The sequence below is a fragment of the Myotis lucifugus genome, unplaced genomic scaffold (assembly GCF_000147115.1).
Source record: "Myotis lucifugus unplaced genomic scaffold, Myoluc2.0 scaffold_494, whole genome shotgun sequence".
Taxonomy (NCBI): domain Eukaryota; kingdom Metazoa; phylum Chordata; class Mammalia; order Chiroptera; family Vespertilionidae; genus Myotis; species Myotis lucifugus.
Window position 1 is genome coordinate 362,521 of NW_005871542.1, and position 8,654 is coordinate 371,174.

The following is an 8,654-nucleotide window of genomic DNA, read 5'->3' on the forward strand; positions in this document are numbered from 1 at the left end:
CCTTCCTTTTTTTTTTTTTTTCAGTATTGCCCCATAAAGTCCTGATCTTCCATTTAAAGCCACAGCTTGGAGCACAGTGTAGCTGTTTGCAGCTCTCGGGTGCACCGCCGGCATGGCCTTGAGCAGCGTGCGGGTGCTGGAGTTGGCTGGGAAGTACCCTTCTTCCCTCTGCGCCATGATTCTCGCCGACTTTGGAGCCCGGGTGATTCGCGTGGCCTGGGACCAAAGAGACATGTTTGAGTTTGTGAACCGAGGGAAGCAGTCGCTGGCTCTAAATCTGAACACTCCAGAAGGTGCCTGGAGAAACTCTGTCTTCAGGCTGATGTGCTGGTCGATCCTGTCCCCGGTGGGGTGCTGGGCCCGGGGAAGCTGTTGCCAGAGGACATGCTGCAGAAGAACCCGAGACTCGTCCACGTGAAGGTTTCCACTGGAATGAAGTTATCCAGTAAGTATTCCCAAAGCAGAGGGCACGATATCAACTTTCTGGCTTTATCTGGGGTGCTGTCAACATTTGGCCGGAAACACGAGAAACCGTATGTACCACCCAGTTTCCTGGCTTCCTCGGCCGGAGGGTTTCTTGGTGCCTTTGGGACGGTGATGGCTCTTTTTGAACGCGCCCAGTCTGGGAGAGGACAAACAGTGGACGCGAATGTGATAGAGAGCACAGCCTACGCGAGTTCTGCGCTGTGGTACCTGCGGAAGATGAACAATTTCAACGGAGTCAAGGTAGACCACCTCCTGGATGGGAACGCGCCCTTCTATGGCACCTACCGGACCTCGGATGGGAAGTTCATGGCCGTGGGGGCTGTTGAAGCCCACCTCTATGAGCTCTTTCTGAAAGGACTCGGGCTCGATCCTTCAAAACTCCCCAAGCAGCTGAGTTGGCTGGACTGGCCCAGGCTGAAGACACTCTTTGCCGACATCTTTGCCAAGAAGACGCAAGCCGAGTGGTGCAAGGTGTTTGGGGAACTGGACGCCTGTGTGACCCCTGTTCTGACAGCTGAGGATATTTCTCAACTTGCGAAGGAGGAGATGGGCACTTCTTTTATCACAGATCAACAGCAGGTGATAGCTCCCATGCCAGTTCCCTTTTTTTCCAAAACTCCCGCTTCTGTCCCTTCCACGCGGAATGCAGTCTTAGGAGAACACTCAGAAGAAATTCTCAGAGGATATGGGTTCAGCAAACAAGAAATAGCCCGGCTCCATGTTTTGGGCATCATTAAAAGCCGTAAGTCAACAGCTAATCTGTAACATAGAACTGTCCAACGCACCCGTTTTGTTAAGTAATCCAGTGAGTTTAGGCTGAGGTGTATGATTTGGGGAAATTATGAGTGCTTTCAATTGGGGAGAGTTCCTTCCTATGTTAAGATGAAATCTCACACTCTCAGAAAATGTGAAGAATGCTGGCATGTTTGAGATGTTAGCCTTCAGTCATTTTTATACCAAGAACAGGCTGTGGAGTGTACATGTAGTGTCATGACTCTGATTGTAGTCCAAGTCAGGATTGAATGTGAGAGGTATTATGCCTAAAGTCATTTTAAAATATTGTCTCATGCATGGAAGCATGGGACAGAGTGTGGAATCTTGGAGGGAAGGCAGGGGAAGGTGGGCGGGTGGGAGGTAATCAACCAAAGGCCTTGTATGCATGATGCATAACCTATGGACACAGACAACAGGGTGGTGAAGGCCTGGGGCGGGGGCAGGCTGGAGGGGTTCAATGGGTGAAAAAAGGGGGCATATGTAGTACTTTCACCAATAAAGATTTAAAAATATATATATAGCCGAGACCGGTTTGGCTCAGTGGATGGAGCGTCGGCCTGCGGACTGAAAGGTCCCAGGTTCGATTCCGGTCGGGGGCATGTGCCTGGGTTGCGGGCACATCCCCAGTGGGGGATGTGCAGGAGGCAGCTGGTCGATGTTTCTCTCTCATCGATGTTTCTGACTCTCTGTCTCTCTCCCTTCCTCTCTGTGAAAGGTCAATGGAGTATATTTAAAAAAAAAAAAAAGGAGAAAAAAAATACTGTCTCATGTCTAGAAATTGATACAAGTTCCTACATGATCACACTTATATAAAAAAAGATAACTATTTTCTTGGGTGTGGACTAGTGGGGGGAAGGGAGAAATACAAGACTTAAAGTTTATGATGTGTTACACGGTAGGGCAGTATGGAAAGAACACTGCTAGATGGTTATACTTTGCAAAATGTAAAAACATTTACTTTAGGACTCAAAGTCCAAACAAACATGCTCACTGCAAAGCACGAGGAATTCCTTACTTTAACATGAGTGATGTGTATTTCCCCCTAAGTGGTCCCTTTGTTTATGTCTTTTCTTTCTTCCTTCTTTCCTTCCTCTCCTCCCTTCTCTCTCTCCTCTCTCTCTCTCTCTCTCTCTCTCTCTCTCTCTCTCTCTCTTTCTTCATATAAATGACCTCATCTCACAAAAATGATCTCTTCTTTCTAAATCAAGTTTTCTCTTTATCCCTATGGAATTTTAACTTTCTTCTTTTACCTTTCTGGGCATTGTTCAAGCAAACAGGCTTCTTTTCCTTCAAACTCTAAGTGCCTTTTAATTTTTATGGATTTAGGGAATTTAAATAAAGCTTCAGTGGATTAGCTTATATAAATAGAGATAAATAAAGTTCATAAGCCAAAAAAATCTATGTCTATTCTGAAGGGGCTCAGACACACCGGGTAAGTAGACTTCAGGCATCACTATAGCGTCTGGCAGACATGCCTCTTGCTGACTAATATGCTGGAAGTGTCCCCAGCGCTCTTTCAGGCCTTCAGCTTCGGGGGGGGGGGTGGTGAGGGGTGGTACATACACACTTCTAGCCTAGAAGTTTGTGTTTGGCATCACCACCTTTCGCTGCATAGAAAAATCGCAGACTTTCTGGGTCAAAACCACAGGGAGCAGGCAACGCCTGGCTTTGGCAGTCTGGGAAGTTACTATAAAAGGAAAAAAGGTTGAGAAAGCAGGGAAACCAGGGTGATACACTGGCCAAAGCCAGCTAAATGCTGGCTCCCTCAGCTCAAGAGACCCTCTGAAGTGCACCTGCCCTCAGAGATTTTAATGACACATTGTCTCAGATTTGGGGTTAATTACAATTATAAATTTAATGTATTTGTCACAGTTCCAAGTGCATAATAAATGCATTGAAAAAGTTAGCTATTATTACTCAAGTACAAACTTTAACACATCTACTTGTTTTTTTGAGAAGCAATGAACTTGGTAAAAGTCAGCATTTGTCTACAAATTGTTTTCTCCTCCATCAAAGAGATGGGGACTAGGGAATGAGGACTGGATATGCCACCACTGAAAGAATCCACATGAATGATGATGAACTCCTCTAAAAGTATCATGTAAGTCAATAAGAAGATAAATAAAAACTTAACTTTCTGCAATTTTTTCAAAATCATAATTATTTTTTAAAGTGAGGAGCATATGCTTAATACTGAAACTTAAAGTTTATTTTAGCAACAGAAATTAGTACAGGATACATCATCATGAATGCGTATCTGAGCTCCTTTTCTATCATGTAGATCGGTGGTTGGCAAACTGTAGCTCACGAGCCACATGCGGCTCTTTGGCCCCTTGAGTGTGGCTCTTCCTAAGCCCTAGGAGTACCCTAATTAAATAAATAACAATGTACCTACCTATATAGTTTAAGTTTAAAAAATTTGGCTCTCAAAAGAAATTTCAATCGTTGTACTGTTGATATTTGTCTCTGTTGACTAATGAGTTTGCCGACCACTGATGTAGATGCCTTGAATGGCTTGCAGGTGCCAATCTATGAATGCCCCACCTGCTTAAGTGCTTGGCACATTTCCTTCCTGTTCACTGCACAAGAGCCTCCTTATCACAGCCAAAGCCTTCCCCCCACATCTTTCCTGGTTCTCCCAAATTCGCCACTTATCTGTTAGGCCCATTCTCAAGCTCTAGTATTGATGAGAATCATATGGGCTGTTTGTTACATACAGGTCCTGGGCTCCCACTATAGATACTGGATGTAGTAAACTGTAGTGAAGCCAGGACTCTGTTTTTTAACATATTACCAGGGCGATTCTCACATGAGGACCCAATGACCACTCTTGGAGAAACACTGTCTTAAGAACAGTGTACATCTTCGCTACTCAAAGTGTGGGCCACAGGAAGCAGCATCTGCAATAGATGGAGCTGGTTAGAAATAGAGAATCCAGGCCCCCGACACTTTCTGAAACAGAATCTGCCTCTTTGCAAGATCTCCAGGTGATTTGGGTGCACGTTCAAGTCTGAGGTGTTGAATGGATCACACAAAAGCACTATGTCAACCATATATTTCGATAAGAACCAGCTATCATTGCTTTGAGGCTTTAACTAAATCTTACAGTTCTTATTGAGAAGTATTACATCCTCCACAATTCTCTAATTACCTTCTCCAGAACATGAAGAATTTTTACTGAGATAATTTTATCCTTCCTTTTGCAAAATCATAAAGTTGCTGGCTCACCAGGAGAAGAATGTGCTATTTTCAATCCAATTGAATTTTCTTAAATGTTACATTCTACATATCAGGTCAGCGCTCTCACTAAGTTCACACATTTTATTTGTTTGCTTCGGCCAAGACATCAGGGTCACCCCCCAAACACACATCTCATCTTGTCTGATGAAATCAGGAAGTGCTTTCGGTGTCTCCGGGATGAAGCCCCTCATCTACTGGGAGGGGCCTGAGTCTGCCTGGCCAGAGCAAGCCGGGACATCTGTTTCAGGCACGACCCACCCTGTTGGCTGAGCTGAGTCGCAAGGGCGTTTAGGATAAAGCATTGGGTCTTCATCAGAAGACTGCTGCGGCCAGGATGTTTGCAGGACAGGAATTCGGGACACACCCATAGGGAATAATACACGCTTGTGAAAAAATGATCATTAATGAATAGTGGGCTAGAAAAGCCCACAGGCCAGCTCAGCTGCTGGCTTTTCTTTTGCTCATTTTTTTTCTAACACACTGGAAATAGACTTCAGAGCATTTCTGGAAGAACATTTTCACTATCAGAAATAGTCTAGAAGAATAAACTGAGCAGTTCACATACTGAGAGAGACTAGAAAGGCAAAGACAACACAGTAAAGTCTGACTTTTGTCCCAAAGGCACTGGGGATCCTTTATGTGTATTTTAATCAGTAGGTAATTTTCTATAAATAAAACTTAGTATTTGGCATTTTTCTCCTCTACCCCACTTAAAATTCTCCTCACTCTCACCTAGTGTGTTATAGGGAACACCCATGAGGCCACAATCATGAACAAAGACAGAGGCTACAGTGCTTCGAAGACTGGTGACTTGGGGGTCCGGGCCACCTACGCATGACACTTATTAATTAAAAAGCCTCCCTCCTTGCCCTGACTGGTTTGGCTCAGTGGATAGAGCATCGGCCTCCAGACTGAAAGGTCCCAGGTTCGATTCCAGTCAAGGGCATGTACTTTGGTTGCGGGCACATCCCCAGTGTGGGGTGTGCAGGAGGCAGCTCTCTCATTGATATTTCTAACTCTCTATCCCTCTCCCTTCCTCTCTGTAAAAAAATCAATAAAAAAAATTTTTTTAAAGAAAAGATTTAAAGCCTCCCTTCTCCAACCTGATCTCAAATGCACCATTTCCATAATATGACATATTGCTGCTGTGTCCATCAGACCTGATGATTTGGTCTTTACTAGGACCCTTCTCTTTTCCATTGAAATAGCTGTATTCAAATTTGGCAGTTTTTATGAGGTGAGAAGTCACAAAATAGTTTATTAAACTATGAGCTAATCATTGACAGGATTATATTGGGCAAAGCCCCAACCCTGTGGCATACTGGGAGCTCCAGGCAGGGAAGGGCACTGTGCTGGGGTAACAGAGAATGAGATGGACTTGGGAGGAGTAGGTGATTGGGGGATGGGGGCAGTAGGGATGGAGGAACACAAACTGGAACAGAAAGGGAGGGGGAGATGGTGAACTTGAATCTGGTCCATTTGGGGATAGTTGCCCAAGTGGTTGACTCCAAGTCTCCTCTATGTTAAATCCATTCCCTCTTGTGTATTCATATGAGTCTTAAATAACCTGAAGCATTACAAAATGTGTAATTTTGAAATCAAACTTTTAAATTTTTTTTAAAGTAACTAATTTTGGGAAAAGGGAATTTGGAGCTGAGCTGCTCAATCTTGAGCCAGGAGTCCTCAGACCACTGGCCAGGACCTGCAGCCAGCCACCGAATAGCTGTCGAAGGAGGAAACAACAGATTTAAAAATGACTAACAGTCCTCCTTATAGCCAACCCATACTCAAAAGTGGGTGATTTATTTCCCAGGTTCCAGGGAGCAATATTTAGGATACTTTTTGAGGGTCTCTCTCTCACCAAAGGGTCGAAAATCTGGACCCAACATACTTGGCTACTCTGAAAAACAGACCTTCAGAGACCAGGGAACTTGTTACCAGGGAAGTGCACACTCAGTGTCTCGATGCTGTTAGCTGGAACTGGTCCTCAAACATGTATTGAATATGCTGGGGGTGAGGGGTTCCTTTGTGCCCAAGCAGCTAGCTGCAGCCCACACACACACACACACACACACACACACACACACACTCACACACTCACACACACTTACCTCCTCCTTCCCTGTCCTGTTTGCCAAAACCATAAGTTTAGGTTTCTTTCTGTCTTTCTCGCTGCCCTCTGTTCAGATCCCTTATGGGACAGAGTTTTGTGCTAAACCTTAATCAATTTAACTGCAACCTTTGAGTGGGCATTGGAATCACCTGGAGAGCTTATTAAAACCTAGATTGCTGGATCCCCCCCTCCCTCAACACTCGTTCTGACTCAGTAAGGTTGTGGTGAGGCCACAGAATTTGCAGTTCCCAGGTGAGGCTGGCTGCTGATGATCTGCAGACCAACCGCACTTTGAGAGCCAAGATGTGGTTGGCTATTCACCCAACAAATATCTACTGAGCTTTCATTCTGTCACTGTCCCAGGTAGATACTGGGGATAAAGAGAAATGGAGTGTATATTCTAGCTCAGCGGTTCTCAACCTGTGGGTCGTGACCCCTTTGGCGGTCGAACAACCCTTTCATAGGGGTCGCCTAAGACCATCCTGCATATCAGATATTTACATTACGATTCATAACAGTAGCAACATTACAGTTATGAAGTAGCAACGAAAATAATTTTATGGTTGAGTCACAACATGAGGAACTGTATTTAAAGGGCCAGAAGGTAGAGAACCACTGTTCTAGCTGAAGCAGTGGATGTTAAATAGTTGCATTCATAATCATTTTACTACAGCTGTGATGAGAAAATTTCTAGATGTGATGTCAGCAGTTAACAAGGGACTTAAGGGTAGCAGAGAATGCAACCCTGAAAAAGTGGCATTTCACCTGCATTCTGAACGAAACATTTATACTTTTAATTCGCTCATTTACAATCCCTATTCAAGAAAATAAAATGTCTGCATTGGAAATAAGCTTTATGAAATACCCTGAAGCTTGGAAAGGAACCTGGTTTTAGTTTCAGCCAACGTGTTATTAGAAAAAGGGAGTAAAGGGGCATCAGGGAGGGGATCTAAGAAGGCTAGGGTCTTGGGAGCTGCCTGGCTGAGTCACACCGTGGATCAGGTGTTAGAGCAGAGGCTGGACTTGGAGGAGGCAGCCGCACAGGTGAGGAAGCTGGATCTCAGAGAACCAACAGAGCTCACCCAGCCACCGAATTCAATCAGTGATTCTCTCTAATCGTTGATGTTTCTAACTCTCTCTCCCTCTCCCTTCCTCTCTGAAACCAATAAAACCAGATTTTTAAAAACAAAAGAGAATCATTGATTGAATGCCTCCTGCACGCCCCACACTGGAAATTGATCCCACAACCCGGGCATGTGCCCTGACCGTGAATTGAACCTCAACTTCTTGGTTCACAGGTTGATGCTCAACAACTGAACCATGCCGGCCAGGCCCATTGAAGAACTTTAAACAGGGGTGTGACAAGTTATTAGCTGTGAGATTTGAAGCAAGTCACCTAATGTTCTCAATACTCTGTTAATCTTGAGGAGACAACACCTGTCCCGCCTACTGAAGAACCTGGAAATTCTCAAGTGAGATGATTGGTCAGACAATACAATAAATGTAGACATAAGAGATTATCAACATTGACCTCCCAGGGTCAGTAGAGTTGGGTCCCCTCACTTAACCAGCTAACCTTTCTAGAGCAATTTCTTCAATTACATACAAGTAAGTATTTGATTAAATGAACTGTAAAAGCCTTTCCAATCCTAACATACTCTAATCCTGAGGTAAGTTGAGAAAAAGGATTTATTTTTCATTATTATTATTATTTTAAACTTTTTGCTCTTCAATGAAGGAATCAGGCCAGACAGCTGCACAGGAAAAACAGATGTTTAAAAATACACTTTGTAGATAAATTGTATTTTTTTTCCCTTTTTCCTGGTTCCTTTTGACCTGTGGTTTGTTTGGCTTGACCCTTGAAGTGAAAACATAACTGGATTCACATCCATTTATTAGGCTCCTTAAACTCCTCAAATACACCAGTGCCTGGACACCTGCGGAGTGCTGGAGGGGGTGCAACCTGCTGTCCCATGATTCACCCCCCCCGAAAAGACAGGCCTCTGTTTCCTTTCTTGGGCCATCAGAGACATGATCCCAG

At 44.3% G+C, this 8,654-nt stretch overlaps 1 pseudogene; it reads left to right on the forward strand.

Annotated features, from left to right (window-relative positions):
• The first annotated feature begins 112 nt into the window (after positions 1–112).
• LOC102429960 lies at positions 113–5,338 on the forward strand (annotated as a pseudogene).
• Positions 5,339–8,654: the final 3,316 nt, after the last annotated feature.